The sequence below is a fragment of the Macaca mulatta genome, chromosome 1 (assembly GCF_049350105.2).
Source record: "Macaca mulatta isolate MMU2019108-1 chromosome 1, T2T-MMU8v2.0, whole genome shotgun sequence".
In the NCBI taxonomy this organism is placed as follows: Eukaryota; Metazoa; Chordata; class Mammalia; order Primates; family Cercopithecidae; genus Macaca; species Macaca mulatta.
Window position 1 is genome coordinate 179526845 of NC_133406.1, and position 17476 is coordinate 179544320.

General features: G+C 38.2%; 1 protein-coding gene and 1 long non-coding RNA gene across 14 annotated transcripts in view; one reads left to right on the top strand and one right to left on the bottom strand.

The window, feature by feature from the left end:
* The window catches only part of NFIA (nuclear factor I A), a 597699-nt gene that overhangs the window by 331038 nt on the left and 249185 nt on the right, over positions 1-17476 (bottom strand). The gene's annotated exons all lie outside the window — the stretch shown is intronic.
* On the top strand, positions 933-7301 carry LOC144333115 (uncharacterized). The gene is made up of 2 exons (XR_013401501.1): positions 933-2118; positions 2685-7301. It is a non-coding gene; the product is annotated as an uncharacterized LOC144333115 (long non-coding RNA).

Genomic DNA, 17476 nt, shown 5'->3' on the forward strand with positions numbered 1-17476 from the left:
AATGTCTCCCCACATCTCTAACTTTATTCGATATTTTTAACATATTCATTATCTCTAAAGTTCCCCTTGGAGAATGCCCCTAATATGAAACACAGCAAAGAACTGGCAACTTCAGATTATAACATAGCATGAGTGGCCAGGCGTGGTGGCTGACACCTGTAATCCCAGCACTTTGGGAAGCTGAGGTGGGCAGATCACTTGAGGTCAGGAGTTCAAGATCAGCCTGGCCAACATGCTGAAACCCCATCTCTACTAAAAATGCAAAAATTAGCCAGGCGGGTGGCGTGCGCCTATTATCCCAGCTACTCGGGAGGCTGAAACACGAGAATCACTTGAACCTGGGAGATGGAGGCTGCAGTGAGCCGAGATCATACCACTGCACTCCAGCCAGGGCTACAGAATGAGACTCCATCTCAAAAAAAAAAAAGAAAGAAAGAAAAAGAAAGTTTCATGGCTATTGTCGTTCTGTGCACGTTTCAGTTGCATAGAAACCATCCTTTAATCCTTTAAAACCAGGTTGTGAGGATTTATGCTAGATGACCCTGTAAAATAATGGCTGATATACACATAATAAACTAATCCTGGGACAACTGGACTACTTCATATGGTCTAGAAATTACCTTTCATCTTTTAACATTTTAAAGATTTTTCTAAAAAACATAAGTAAGCATCACCATTGGTTGGAAAGAGTATTATTGTTCTGGTCTGTGACCTTAGGAACGTCCCTTCACTAAGTATCCTTATCTGTAGAGTACAGGGAATTCTATCAACAGATCTCCCTAAGGTCTTAAGTCTAAAATTCTCTTCTTAACATATGTAAAATCATTAATGTCCATTTCATGTCCATTAATGTCCATTTTATGCAAGCCAATGCTCATTTTCAACAACATGTGATTGGGGTTATGGTAATCAACACTTTTACTTAGGCTATATTTTTTTTAATTTCAAACATAATAAAGGGCATCATTTTTTTGTTTTTGAGATGGGGTCTCACTCTGTCACCCAGGTTGGAGTGTTCACTGTAACCTCCACCTCCCAGACTCAAACGATCTTCCCACCTCAGCCTCCCATGTACCAATATCTGGGACTATGGGCATGACTAATTTTTGTATTCTTTTGTAGAGATGGGGTTTCGCTATGTTTCCTAGCCTGGTCTCGAACTCCTGGGCTCAAGTGATCCACCCGCCTCAGCTCCCAAAGTGCTGGGATTACAGGCCCGACGATCATCATTTTTGAAGAGGACCATACCTCATCACTGTGGTCCACTGTTCTTCCTCCTCATAATTTATTAAATGTATTAGGGCTTGGTGCAGTGGCTCATGCTTGTAATCCCAGCACTTTGGGAGGCTGAGGCAGGAACATCCCTTGAGGCCAGGAGTTTGAGCCAGCATGGGCAACACAGGGGGACTCCACGTCTATATTACTAAATAAAAATTTAAAAATTAAATTAAATTAAATGTATTAGGTGCTCACTACAATTGCATTTTTAGGCCATTTAGCCAAAATCAAGTTACATGAAATAAGATTTGCCAGATGCTGGGTTCAGTGCTAGGGAGTCAAAGACTTGCAAAGGTCCCTGCCCTTGAGGAGCTCCCAGTCTACTTGGGAAAATAAAATTCTTTATGCAATGGGTAAGTTCTCGGCTTACAGAGATATTCTTTAATACCTCATCTGTTTTCAAAGGTTCCTGCAGACTAAAGGGTAACGTTTTGGTGAACAATCTTGGGCTTATAACCTAAAACAAAGAAAACTAGGGGAAAAAAGCAAACTCTGTAATTACAAATTTAAGGATACTATTTTATAAAAGGGCCAAATAACAATGTTGCAGTCTCTTTTTCCATTTTTAAGGGCATACATAATTATTCTTTCTCAAGGTCCAGGAATATCAAGAGAATTCAGGAAATACTTTAATTTAGTCAGGCATCTTACAAGACCATTCACCGTATCTTCTAGATGAAATAACATGGTCTAGTGATGGCTGAGTTATATGAATTTATGGTCATTTGGGAAGCTTTCCTCAAAGAGGTTAGTATATTCATTTGGGAGGAAGTTCTCTACTCTGAGTACTTCTCAAATTTTTTTTTTTTTTTTTTTTTGGATATGGAGTCTTGGAGTGCAGTGGCGCGATCTCAGCTCACTGCAACCTCCATCTCCCAGGTTGAAGCAATACTCCTACCTCAGCCTTCCAAGTAGCTGGGGCTATGGGTGTGCGTCACCATGCCTGGCTAATTTTCTGTAGTTTTAGTAGAGATGGGGTTTCACAGTGTTAGCCAGGATGGTCTCGATCTCCTGACCTCGTGATCCATCCACCTTGGCCTCCCAAAGTGCTGGGATTACAGGCAGGAGCCACCGCACCCAGCCTTTTTTCCATCCAAGAGATGGAGTTTTGTTCTGTCACCCAGGCTGGAGTGCAGTGGCATGAGTTTGGCTCACTGCAACCTCCACCTCCCGGGTTCAAGCGATTCTATTTTAATCTCAGCACTTTGGGAGCCCGAGGCAGGCAGATTGCCTGAGGTCAGGAGGAGACCAGCCTGGCCATCATGGCGAAACCCCGTCTCTACTAAAAAACAAAAAATAGCCGGACGTGGTGGTGCACACCTGTAGTCCCAGCTACTCAGGAGGCTGAGGCTTCAACCCGGGAGGTGGAGGTTGCAGTGAGCCAAGATCACGCCACTGCACTCCAGCCTGGGCAAGAAAGCAAGAGTTTGCCTTCAAAAAAAAAAAAAAAGAATTTGACAATAATTAATGACCATTTTTCCAGAAAAATTCATATATAGGTTAAATTCTGCATGCAATTTCAGAAACTTATACATAGACTACAAGTGAACCTATCCTGTTCACCCTGTTCATTATTTTTAGCAATGGCTTGACTGATGGCATACTAACAATTGGTTGTTGAATCAGGCAGAGAAAGATGAAACTAAAGTATCTTCTGATACTCATATTCTTTGAGGCTATACCTCTAGTATTCAAAAAGAACTCCATATGTTGAAAGATGGATTGCAGTCAAGAGGATATTTGTGTGTGTGTGTGTGTGTGTGTGTGTGTGTGTGTGTGTGTTCATTTTCAAAAAAACCAACTAGGTAAAAGATGGCAGAGGCCATTTTGGCAGCAGTGGTTGCAAACAGACCTGCATAAGGAAAGAGAATTGTATCAGTTCTGTGATCCTCCTGAGGCCGAATCAGGACCAATGAGAAATGTTAATGGGAGGCAGATTTCAGTTAAATAAAAGAAAGCATTTTTAAAGAATCTGCATTATTAGACAGAAGAGGTTGCCTTAGCCATGAAGGGAGCTCTCCCTCATCCTGAGAGGCAGTTTAGTATAGTGCAAGAAGATGGACCTAGGTTCTGATTTCAGATTTGCCTCAAGCTAGACACCTGAGCTGAGGCAAGTTTCATGACACTTACATAAACTTAGTTTCCTCACTTGTAAACTTGAGGGTTATAAAACCCACACTCACAAGTCAGATGAGATGGCGATAAAGTACCTACTCTAGTATCTTGCAGATACTAGGTACTCAACATGAGTTCCTGCCAACCTTCATCCCCACCCCCACTCCCTCACTGTTCTCTGGAAGTATTTAAGCAGAGGCTTTCAGGGTATCATGAGAGGTGCCTACAGAGGAAGGTGGCTAGACATCATGACCTCTAATTTTAACTCTAGGGTTTGGTTAGCAAAACTAGGCTTAGGTGATCTCTTTTATATTATGTACACAAAGTAGAAAACAATTTACTTTCATCTATCTCCCTTCCTTGAGCAGCTACCTAAAAAAATCAAAATGAATGCTCTTATTTTTCTTCTTAGGTATAATATGCTTGCTAGCTCATTCCACTTTATTTCAAAGAATTTTCCATAAGCTCTTAAATGTTTCCATATGACACCATATTTTGCAGGTAACCTGAGTTCATACCATTCCCCACACACGAGTCCCTATAAAACGTTCCAGGATCTCTTTGTGTGCTCTGAATAGAATTTGTTAGGCTGCCAAGTCATTTGGTCTTCTCCAGATAGCCTTGTCGTTCCTAACTTGGTTATCGAATTCTTTTATCAGCATATTTTAATCAAAGCCTTTCAAAACAGTCTGAGGGTTAGGAAATACCATAAGGTCTAAATGAAAAAGGCAATAGGGCAAAACAGAACTACTAATCGGGACAAAAGCAAAGGGCTATTCTGACTTTGCTTTAGAATACAACACAGCGGACGCTACTGTCATCTCAGGAGGAAAAAATGCCAGCTCAAATGTCACATGTGAATAAATTATTGGCCATTCATAAACAACAACAAAAAAAGGAGATACTCAAGTTTTATTTCTAACCCATGGGTTTACAAAAGATCTTTAGTTAGAATAGTTTTATAAAGAGGGAATCTCTCTTTTGTCACGAGATCAACATCTATCACTTACAAATTTTTTTTAATAAAATGAAACACTTAAAAAAGGAAGAAAAGTCCCAGGCTCCATGCCTCCTAAGGCAGCACAGATTCACTCCTCTAACAGTGAGAAGCAGAGACGGTGGGTGAGATCCAGAGTCACAGCTGCTTTGGAAGCTGCTGGGCTCTCTTGTCATTTCAGAAGCCTTGCTGCACACAGACACATTTCAACATGGCCACCTGGATTCCCTCCTCTCATGGAGGGAGGCCAGGTTACAGTGGTTCCATCCACCGCTGCGTCCTGAAACTAAAAGGGAAGGCTGCTCTGCAAGGTGTTTGCTGCCTCATATACAAGTTGATTTTTCAAATAGGGGAATAATTATAAAGAAAAAAATTGGACTGCTTCGTCCCATCCCGCCCCAACTTGATCACTAAAGGTAATCTTTCTTCTTTCATTATTATTTTCTTTCAACCATGACAATAAACACTTTGCAGCTAATAACTCATCAGTGGAAAGCTATTCAAATAATTTTACACCGATAACACAACAAACGTGGAACTGGAAAGAACCTTGTTGATAATTTGTTCTGAATCTCTCAGTAGTCAAATACCTGGAATGCCTGCTCCTCTTGCATGTCAAAATAGAAAATCCTTAAGAAGGATTCGTAACACAAATCTTCCTGTCTACACCAGACAGAATTGACTTTTCCTACTTTTGTGCACCCATATCTCATATACAACACTCTCTACATCGTTCAATCACAATAGGTTTCCATTGTAAGACCTGGAGCTTCATAAGCGTAGGACCCAGTCTTATTTGTCTATGGATCTAGCTAAATAGGTAGCCCACAGAAAATCCTCACATTTGCCTCAATAAATGGTTGCTGAATTGAGTCAAAGGAAGCACTGAAGGCCAAGAAGCTGAACAACTGGCCAATGATCACACACAGCTAGAACAAGAACTCACTCCACCAGCAGTCCTCTCTCTCTTCTTCCACACTGACTCCCTATATTACAAAAGATGATCCTAATGGCTCATTATTTTATTGTGTTTCAAAACCAATTGTTCTTCCTAGAACACTGAAGCAACTCTTCCTCTAGGAGGAGGTATCTTTCTCAGATTCAAGAAAAAGGAATCTGTTTTGCCCAGTATTAAATAATTTGATAAAAGCTGGTAAAACAGAAAGGTTTTTACACATGCAAATCTGCCCTTGCACCCAATTTCAATTCTCTTATTTTCCTGATCTATATTCCTGCTCTCCAGATGGACCATCAGCTTTATACCAATGCCAGCAACAGCTTGTGTATTGTTTGTTTAAAACAAAGATGATGGATTAAATATCATATGCAATGTGAGGAAAGAGGTTAAGGCTAATATTCCTGTTCTGAAATATATCATTAAGCCAAGTCCATGTAGCCCTCTCCCCCAAGTGGATTCGTATAAATAAAGATTTAATTTTATTTTTCAGAGTCATAAGAGGAAGCATGCATTCATCTAGAATATGGAGCCTTTCCATCGCTCCAGATTTATTCTTGTTCTAAGGCATCATTACCCTCCAAATTATACAGACTTATGTCATTTCACTGAAACACTCATTCACCCATCACATGCCCAGATCCAACAGTAACACTTTTGTTTTAGAATTATGCCAAAATGAGCAAACTTGAAATTCTTTCACCTATATTTGAGTACTATGCAAAATGTCTTGAATCATCTCAAATAAATTCCAACCAAAAAATCTACAATTTCAATACAAAATATACAAACAAAAGAAATCACAGTGTAGGTCTCTCTCTGTACCCTCTCCACTATTATATGAAGCTGCCTACAAGACAGCTGCCAGTAGAATGGCCTGCGTATCAAAACCAGCCTCACTATGCAGGTTTCCTGCCCTGGCTGTGGGTTCTGTTCTATGTATTTGAATGTTGTCTCCATTAGAAAAATGATTTAAGGGAGGAAAAATAACATTTAGAAGCTAGAATGGAAGAACTGTGCAGAATACAAAGGTAATTCCATAAAGGGATTCTGATGATAGGATATCATTTAAGTAGATTATCATCAACAGAAGAATACTGATTAGGGGTTAGAAGTCCCATAGGGAATCTCTCTAGAAGAATCCAAATGTAGAACTCTCCATTTCTCCTGTATACATGGACATACATACTGAGTAGAAATGAGGAGCTTGGGTTGGGTGGGGGAGAGCATTAAGAAAAACAGCTAATGCATGCTGGGCTTAATAACTAGATGGTTGACAGGTGCAGCAAACCACATCATCACATGTACTCCTGAAGTTAAAAATTTAAATTAAAAAAAAGAAAAGAAATGAGGAGCTCATCTGAAACAGACAGAAATGCAGAGTCTAATCCTAGACACAGTCCCACATTGGGTTTTTGACCAAACATTCTATTACTCTGCCATTTCTACCAACTGGTCAAGTTGAAACTTTATTAAGGCTGGAATTTGGCCCTCCCCAATTGCACCATGAAGAGAAAATATTTAAAGAAAGATGTTTTGCAACTCCTGTGTTTGGGATTAGTGATACAATCTGTAGTGCTACCACCACTTTCTAGATGCCAGCTCAATTACTACCATTTTGTAAGTCAGGAGAGAATAGTAGGTAGAGTGTATGTCTAATGAGACATTCAACAACACCGTGCAAACTCTGGGATACATGCAAGTTAGTCTAAAACTTTGCAATATAACTCTTATGGCAACTTGACTGCTGAAAGCACAGTTAATCCAGTCTTACTGCACTATAACTCTTTACCAGTTTATAATACTGGATTGCCATCCTCTCTTGTTAGTTTGCATGTGTGAGCATATTAGTAGACTAAAAGGCATATACAAGCATCCAGACAAATAAAAAGAAACTATGATACAGGATGTTCCCATTCGTGATATTAAAAAAATAGCCACAAATACATGATGGATAAAATGACACATTAATAAACTTTTAAATATGGAAAAGTCCCATTCACAATCATGGAATATACATTTTATCTAGGACCTGGATGCTAAAATGTACGTTAAATGAAACCTACAGCCCCTTATAACTATAACATTGTATTGCTTTGAGTGTCTTTTTATGTATGTATGTGCTTGGATTTTTTTCTTGTCAGGGAAGGTAGCTCCAGCCTCCTTCTGGAATAGCTTTCCACCTACACATCTTCCTACTGCAGTGACACAAGTTGAGCTGACTACACAGTGATATAACTTCAGGATTAAAAGAAAATGAAAAAGAGAGTTCTACCCCAGTCCTTCATGCTATCACCACCGAGGTCCAGCTAGTGAACATTTTATTTTATCAAAATACCAGAGGCTACATTAAAATGGTTCGTAACAGGTTAGGTTAAAAAATTCTCCTTTAACTTATTGAGGTTAAGAGGGAGAAAATTACAAGGAGAGCAGAAAGATTCTTTTATTTTACACATCTACCTATGAAGTACAAATCCTTTGTCCCACAAAGAAAATTCTATTTGTGCTGAATGTATATTTATCATTTCCTGCTAATGAAGTAAAAACTGATTCCAGATGAATAGAAAAAATATTTTAATTTTCACTGAAAATTAATTCCAGGGCAAAAATGCAAGACAGTTTTTTAAAGCCTATAACTCTGTTGATCTATTTCTGATTTCCTGTTCATGCATTTTACTCCCTAGAATTCTGGCGGAGGAGGAGGGTCAGTTTGTGATAATACAGCATACTTTTACATTCCGAGCAAAAGATTGCTAATTTCTATTTAGAAACCAAAGAACTCACGTTTTCTTTCCCAAAAGAAAACGTTTTTTAAACAGCAGTAAAATAACAGCATAGCATATTACCTAATAAAACAAGAGTTCAAAGAGCCCTGGGAAAAGCAGAGTTAAAGATGATCATTTAATCAACCTTAACTCACACTAGAATATTTAGCTATTGCATCATTTGCAGTACACAAGTCACACGCTGTCCTCAGTCCACTCCATTGGGTAACAGACAATGCAATGCTTTAAATTTGATTTCCTAATGTCCTGGATGTCAATTTAAGACCTTACAATGCTAATACTTCTATTGTAAATGTACTGGAGATTGTTTAAACTGTCCCTGATATTATGGCTAATAGATAATGTTCACAAAATATATTACAAGGCACTAATTAGATAACATAAAATGCAAAGTATGGCCGTGTTCAAGTTTTAAATCTGAAGTGGGAAACTGTAAACTTGAAAGGATCGTATGCCCCAGAAATTTCTTTGACTTTTAATTTCCAGTATTTCCATTTTCCTTAAATTTAGAACCAGCAATGTATTTAAAAAGTACTTTGTAGAAGAGCCACTTTCAGTTTTAAATGGACTTAACTGCAGATTGTTAATAACTTCAAAAACGTAAACTGTAGAAGGCCTCATATGTGCTACTTGATCACTTTTAAAGAAATTTCCAATAATGTCTTCTTCTGAGATGGGACCAGAAAAATGACTTTATTGCTTCCCCAAAGGCTTCACTTACAAGCTTATCACTCTTTTGATGGCAGCTCTGTGTGACTGAAAACTGTCACGGTCACGGCAGACATGAAATAAGTGGACATTAGAATAACAAAACGACCAGAGTGTGCCTGGAATGCTCAACCCTGTGTAGCAACAAACGTTGATTTTGATTCTAACAATATTTCCAAACAATCCTTAAATCTGGCAGACAGAAAGAATACTAATCACCTAGATAAATGTGTTTCTTCTACATTCTGGAGGAGTGCCATAAGAATATATCAAGTTTAGTAAGCTTATGTGAGTGGCTCACTGTCCCACTTGGCATTACTTATTGAATTTCATATTATTTTATTAGGATGTTGATACAGACACTATGTAAAACTCTACAATTAAGTTAATTCAATCTTGTCATCTCACATAATTACAAATATTACAGAGCCCAAACCAGATCAATGGCCAAGTGTACACCAGAAGATTTAAACCAAAGAAATCTGGATTGACATACATAAATCACAAAATTCAAGTAGAAGGGGGAATCCCCTTTACCTTAGCCTTCATTATCCAAATATGTTACCAAAATAGATCAGATTCCCTTTGCGATGTGGGCATAACGTACATGCAGGTAATGAACTACCAACCCTCTAAATATGCAAACTTCTTCCTTCAAATGTTTATTTTTAAAACAATATCAAAGTTGGTAAGACACAGATGAGCAGGGCATACAGAGGCAAGGCTGTTAAAATTCAAGAGCATTAAATACAAATATCTACTCACCAGGTATAAACCTGATATCTGATTACTAATTCTTCACAGAAAATCTATATAGTCTCATAATAAGTATTTCTTCGCCAACAAGGCAAGCAAACACTATAATGAACATACATTCTGACGATAAAGAGTTTTGGTTATAATAAGTAGCTCAACCTTCAAACCTAATAATTGAATGTTTTTTTTAATTAAAATTTTAAAGTTTCTTTAGTCTGAGTACATGTGAAACTTTAGCAAGAACTATCACAAGTTATTTCACTCATACAAATTATTTAATGAGCACCCATGCAATCTATGCCAAATAAAAATGAAGAACAGTGCAATGCCAACTCCTCTGATTAATGCATCGTTAGCTTACATTTCCATACAGTTTCTCTTAATTAAAGACAAACAGAAATTTCCTCTTACTAAACAATTTTAGGTTCAAGTTTACTTTCTAGAGCTATTTCTAAAAGTGTATATCATTTGTTTTGCTGAGTAACTGAATTACCTCATATGATAAAGCTATTAATTATGTGGACCTGGTAACAAAGGAAGAGCACTTGGCACAGGAACAGAGACTAGAGAGTTTACTAGTGGGGTGGACTTTGGGACTTGAGTAAGCCAGGTTTTGTAAGTATCACCAGGGGGAAAAATACCTACATAAAAGCTAAAATTACCAATTATACGTGCAAATATTTAAGATTTCACAGAAAAAGATTAGCTAATTAAAAAGCTTTGAATACATTATATCTTTCAAAGGGAGGTCATAATTTATTGTAATAATTTTTCTGAAAAAATTAGCCTGAATAATTTCCTGGTTGTATTACAGGAGGAAAAGATCTATAATATCTTTCATATTCTGTACATTTTTTTCAAAGACTACTGAGATGTTTTCCTAGATCAAAGCGATTCTCCTCTGGTCTGGATGGCTACAGCAATTATTTCCTTGAATTATGTTTCGCACTTGCCCTGTGTTGCTATAACAGCACATTCCAGAGCCGATGGACCTGGATTCAAATGCTGCCTTTACCACCACTGCCTATTCTGTGTAACCCTGTGGCAAGCTGCTCTCCCTTCCAACATGTACTTTATTTAGGCCACTCTCCCTTAACTGTCCAGCCATAATGGCCTTCAGTCTCTGGAACACACACATACACACTCATCCCGACCAAACTTTGCACTTGGTCTTCTCTTTACTTGGATGCTTAGTATGAATGCGGCCTCACCCTTCACATTGCCAGCTAAAGCAGGTCCTCTCAGTTATTCTCCATCACTTTGCCTGTTTCCTTTAGAGATCTATCACATTAGAAATTATTTTTTTTACGTACCCACACACTGTTTCCCACACTCAAAGTATACACTCCAAGAGAGCAGGGCTGTCTCTGTGCTGCTCACTGCTGTACTCCCAGTATCTAGCACACTGCCTGGTATACAGTGGGCAGCCAACAACAGTTGGCTGAATAAACAAACCACCTAAAATAATATTGATTGAAAACATCATGACATATAGAATTATTTTCTCCATTCAGATACCCAGAAGTGATCATGCCGATTCTGAGTAAGAATTCTTTCCCTTTCTTTAACCAGACGATATTTCTTTTTTTTTTTTTTTTTTTTTTTGAGATGGAGTCTCGCTCTGTTGCCCAGGCTGGAGTGCAGTGGTATGGTCTCGGCTCACTGCAACCTCCACCTCCCAGGTTCAAGTGATTCTCCTGCCTCAACCTCCCAAGTAGCTGGGATCACAGGTGTCTGCCACCACGCCTGGCTCATTTTTTTGTATTTTAAGTAGAGATGGGGTTTCACAATGTTGGCCAGGATGGTCTCGAACTCCTGACCTCAGGCGATCCACCTGCCTCAGCCTCCCAAAGTGCTGGGATTACAGGTGTGAGCCACCACGCCCGGCCAGCCAGACGATGTTCCATAATTTGTGACCCACTGGAAAGCAACTAATGAACTGGTACCTACTTTTATCACGAGATTATAGAAAATTTGAGGCTACAGACTATGTCATATACTTGCATCACTAAGCTCATGCCTTGTATCCAGCAGGTGCTCAACAAATACATTTGAGAGCTTTAATACTAAATAATAAACTGCAATCTGTCAGGACACCGAATTATTAAGCAACCATTATTAGTGAAATATATGATAACCTTGTAAAACACCCAAGATGTCTGCCAAGTAATATTAAGTAAAACACAAAAATAGGTGCTATATAGTTACATTAATATAAAATCTGTGCCTATATAGTTACATTAATATAAAAACTGTGCCTATCAAGGAATCTACATTTTTTTCCTGTTCTTAACATTACTGCAGACTTGACAATAAAGGATTAAGGTGGAGAGCAACTAGTTCCTAAACATAAGACCTTAAACTTTCAGAAGGAAAAAAAAAATGGTATTAGGGACACCAAGTGAATCCTCTATCACAATCCAGTGATTCATTAGAAACATTCTTCTCTCTGGGGCTCATTCTTCCATCACTATGGAGGGATTTATATCCATAACCTCCATTAACATTAATGGAAGGTAGCCACATAATTTCACCAGAAGTCCACTAGAGAATCGGGCCTATAAGAGAAAAAGCCTTCATTTATTAACTTTATAAAGAATTCCTAGTATAACACAAATAGCGGTGCCTCTGTTAACTGCCCTGATGGGTGCAATCATGCTGGAGAGGGTGAAATTGAACAATTAAACTAATTCTGCTATATTCACAGAAAATATAGTTCATAAAGCTACATGCTTCTAATACCTTCCGCTCTCAACAAGAGACTATCCTTTGATTCCCTACCGTAATTTCAAAAGCAAATAGTATTTTTAAAGTATTTCTTGTTCATAAAAAAGCATGCTTTAAAATGGAATGTTCTAACAAAATACACTCACACATGCAGGAAATAAGGAATTTACAAGCCAACACAAGGTCATTATTTAATTTTTAATTAGGTTTCACCTAACAATGGAAAACTAAGTCTTCCTTCATCCATTTAACAAAATGCTCATTTAGAATACTCCATGGCTTAGAAAGCTTCTGAACAGATGTCTAAAATGAGAATTCAAGACTCAGGAAAATATGAAACTCACTTTACTCTGTTCTCAAGTGATCTGATAAACAAACAGCCTCACCCACTGCAGTCATCGCTGATAATTTATTTCTAGAGTCTGATGACTATATGGCAATTCACTCTGCTGATGAAACATTCTTTATTTGGGTGGGATGCACACAGATACCAACTTAACGAATGTCATTCCCACAAGATAACAGACCATCGAGAAGATGCATGCCAGGCAGTACTGCATCAAAAAACCACTTTTCACCTATCAGAAGATGCCTTAACAACTGACAGTTTATCAAGTGCACAAAACGTTGTTCCCACTAAGCACAGTTCCACAGCCAACTCTGTTTCTTCATTAAGGTCATCTAAACTTTCTATGCCCATGTTTTCTGCATATTTGCACTAAAAATCCTTACATTTGCAATTATTTATAGCAGCACTGGAAGTGGCAGATATGTACTGTAAGTTGTTTTTATTTTGTTAATTATCTTAGGGTCTCATTTTCACTGTATACAAGGGTTTCCTCAAATTCCTAAGACAATTCTACTGATAACTGAGAATTGTCTCCTTCTCCAAGATTATTTTAGGGTCTCTAATTTGGGCTTTGCTTTTATACCATTTAACTTTGTTGTAGCTGAGGAGCCCTAAGATGACAAGAAATCAGCATCATATTGAAACTCTCCCAGGGGAGGAAAAAAGGGGACTCCTCAAAACAAGGAAAAAAAACAAAAGACACGGCAGACACTCCTCAGGTGGTGACCGGAGGGAAGGCAGAATCCAGCTGCAGAGTGAAAGAGGAAAAAGAACAGGGAGAACTGTGGTCTTCGCCACCTTTTTAGAGGTTCAAAAGGTTCATGCTTTAAATTCATCAAGGGAACGTGAGGTTTCAAATGCACACTTGGACCAAACTTTATGCCAAGGGAAAACATATCAAAGGCACGGTATGTGGACCTTCTCCCTCTCTGGGGTAAGGGCAAGTGGACAAATGTTTTCAGCTTTGCCCATGAAGTTGGGAAGTTTCTCATGGGCAGCCCTGCTCAGCGGTCAGCACGAGGTAAAGCATGGGTGCTTGCTGAATGAACAAGGATGGAAGTGAAGCATTACACACTCTATGCATGTGTGCTCTGCCTCCACGTGCTGTGTCCAGAACACACGCTACATATGCCCATCTCCATGCTCTGTCCCTGCATGTCCCTTGCCAAACTTCGAGGCTCTGCTTTAGGCCATCTCCTTTACAGAAGCCATTCTCATTCTGCCCAGCTCAGAATCAACCCTGTTGTCTCCCCGGCCAAGTGAAACCCTTGTAGTCTACGCATAAGACAGCATTTAATACATTTTGCCTCTGCCCCTATGAATCTGGGAACATCTGGAAGGTTCCTGTTTTTCTCTATATTTCTTCTACCTACCTGTACCATGTTACCTTACTTCAGTAAGTTATCAATATATATTTGCGGCTGGGGGCAGTAGCTCACACCTGTAATCCCAGCACTTTAGGAGGCTGAGGCAGGTGGATCACCTGAGGTCAGGAGTTCGAGATCAGCCTGGCCAACATGGTGAAACCCCATCTCTACTAAAAATACAAAAAGTTAGTTGGGCGTGGTGGCCTTTGCCTGTACTTTACTACTCAGGAAGCTGAGGCAGGAGAATAGTTTGAACCCGGGAGGTGGAGGTTGCAGTGAGACAAGATCGTACCACTGCACTCCAGCCTGGGAGACAGAGTGAGACTCTAACCAAAAAAAAAACAAAAACAAAAACAAAACAAACAACAAAAACAAATACATATACATATATATTTGCTTAATGTTGAAATGAATACTTCTACCTATGCCAGTGCATTCCAGCTTCCTGTCTGAATACTATATCTACTTTTCTCCCAATTATATTAAAATACCCAAAATGTGGTGTTTGAGATCAGATCTTTTCTAGTGTCTTAAAGGCACTCAGATTACATACTATGAACAAGGTAAATATAGAAAAGTGACAAGAAGAGTGATAAAAGTCATCATGCATACCATGTCCAAACTTATCAATGATAAACCATTAAAAGATAAGAAGAAAAGTCCAGGACTTTCTCCTGAGTAACTCTGACATGACCTCAGCTTCCAATGAAGAGCAAATATTGACAATGAAACAGGCCACACTCAAAAGAAAGAGAAACGTGCTCCCTTAAAGCGAACTTTTTAAAAAAACACAAGAAAAAATAATCTGGAAATAATTTTCCTCTGAAAGGAGAAAGGAAATAATTTTTTTTGCTTTACATTTTGAGAAAGGATCTTGCTCTGTTGCCCAAGCTGGAGTGCAGTGGTACAATCGAGGCTCACTGAAGCCTCAATCTCCCTGGCTCAAGCGACCCTCCCACCTCAGTCTCCTGAGTAGCTGGGACTACAGGCAAAGGCCACCACACCTCGCTGATTTAAAAAAAAAAAAAATTTAAGATGGGGTCTTGCTATGTTGTCCAGGCTAGAATGTTCATTTTTTTTTCTATACAGGTCTTTCTACATATATAGAATTTGTTGCTATTTTAAGATAACAAAGAAATAACATGTGTTTTATCATATAATGATATTTTTGAAGTTTCAAGTACTACTCAGAATCAGAAACCATGTGTTATTTCAAAAGTGGTCTTGCCATTTTGTATATTTTGTTTATGATATTACTCAGGGCACAGGAAATAAAAACCACCATCATTTATAATTTTGTGCCAAGACAAAGCTACTGTTCCACTGTCTGTCACTCTACTCTCGTTTTGAAGGCTCCCTGCATTTGGACCTCATGATTAATCCTTTCAAAAAAACTTCTTGAAGCATGTCATATCCCTGTTCAAAAACTGCATGATTCTTACTGCCTAAATCTTTAAATTGGCATTAATACCCTCCCCTATGTAACCCCCCATTCTAACCATCAATACCCTCCCCTATGTAAACCCCCATTCTAACCAAACTCGCCCACTGACCTGCTCTGGGACAAACTGTGCATATGTCTGCTTCTGCGGCTGTGCTCACACCTTTCGCCTGCTCTCCAACTCTTCTCTCCTCTCCACCACGGCCTCTGCTCATTCTCTCATTTCCAAACAATCCTTCATCCACAACTCAAATCAGTTTTATCCAAGAAGTCTTCCAAATGGGCTCAATTCAGCATAAATTCTCTTCTAGATTTCTACCAAACATATTTTTTTTTTGAGATGGAGTTTTGCTCTTGTTGCCCAGGCTGGAGTGCAATGGTGTGATCTCAGCTCATTACAATCTCCACCTAAAGGGTTCAAGCGATTCTCATGCCTCAGCCTCCCGAGTAAGTGGGATTACAAGTGCCTACCACAGCGCCTGGCTAATTTTCTTGTATTTTTAGAAGAGGGGGGGTTTCGCCATGTTGGCCAGGCTGGCCTCGAACTCCTGACCTCAGGCGATCCACCCGCCTTGGCCACCCAAAGTGCTGGGATTCCAGGAGTGAGCCACCGCAGCCAGCCCACCAAACATATTCTCATTTGGTATTTACATGTCCCTAAGAAGAAGTATGTTTCATAAAACAGATCTACACTGTATACCTAGAATGACATCCTCCACCAAAGCTAGTGCAACTGATACAAACCTGTGAATTAAGAAATTTATCTCAAAAACAGTAATTTATAAACCTTATAGAATCAAATTAAAGAATATATTGAAAGACTGTAATAAATTAGGATTAGCTATATATTATAAACAAAATGTTTTCAAAAGATGTACAATTTTAAGGAGAAACTTTCATTCCAATCTTATTCCTGATCTTATCACATTTTTAGGGTTAATAAAACGATAGAAATACTATTATAAATTAAGCATGTTAATCTTAATTCCTCAATCCATAGTCACTATAAAAATTAATAAAAAATCCTAAATTCTATAGATGACATTATATGTCCATATATGCATGATGTAATTAATGCAAGTTCAACAATAATAATCAATGCATATGAAATGAATGAATGTTAGGCCTACAAAAGAAAGTGCAGCAGACTTTTGTGGTATGAAAACTTCATTAATCCACTGTATGCAAACATGTCCCTAATTTTAAATGAGTTTTAAAGAAGATAGTTTATTATAAATCACCCTCTAGGAAGCTAATGGCAATTGGGTGGCCATTAAACAGTAAGTCTCTGACTACAGATGTGAGCTATCACACATTTATAAGATCTGGGTAAAAACTACCTTTAATATATCCTTAATTTTCAACAACAAAAAGACAATTACAAGACAATCTTAAAAGTCCAGCAATAGCCAAAAGAAACCTTTGACCATCAAAAAAGTATAGGAGCACTTTAAAACTCTTACATGCACAAATGCACATACTTATCTACATGCATGCACACATATACACACACGTACACCTTCATCATAACACCTAATAAGTCATGGTTACTCTGTACTACTGCATATAAATGATATTTAATTTACCTTGACTTTAATTTCTTGTTATCATTACTTTAGGAACCAAAGTGGTATGTGTGTTCAATTTTGAAAGTATACTAAAAATGAAGGATTCTAAAAAGAATAGAGAAATTTATTAAGAAAATTGAAATTTATTTTTAAAAGGACACAGCTCAACATACTAAAGACATACTTAAGCTGCCAATTTTTAGAGCATAGGTTTTTTTTTTTTTTTTTTAATCTTTCTATTTTGGACAAATAGGATTAAGCTTCTTAGACAATTCTTTGTTGTTTTGACTTCAACAATTTATGCAAATGAGATGTTAATTAGTGTAATTGTAACTTAAATTATGCTTGTGTAAACCTCTCCATTGGTAGAAAAGTGTGGGAATCTACACAACTGGTATTTAAAGTAGCTGTACTAACTCACTTCTGAAA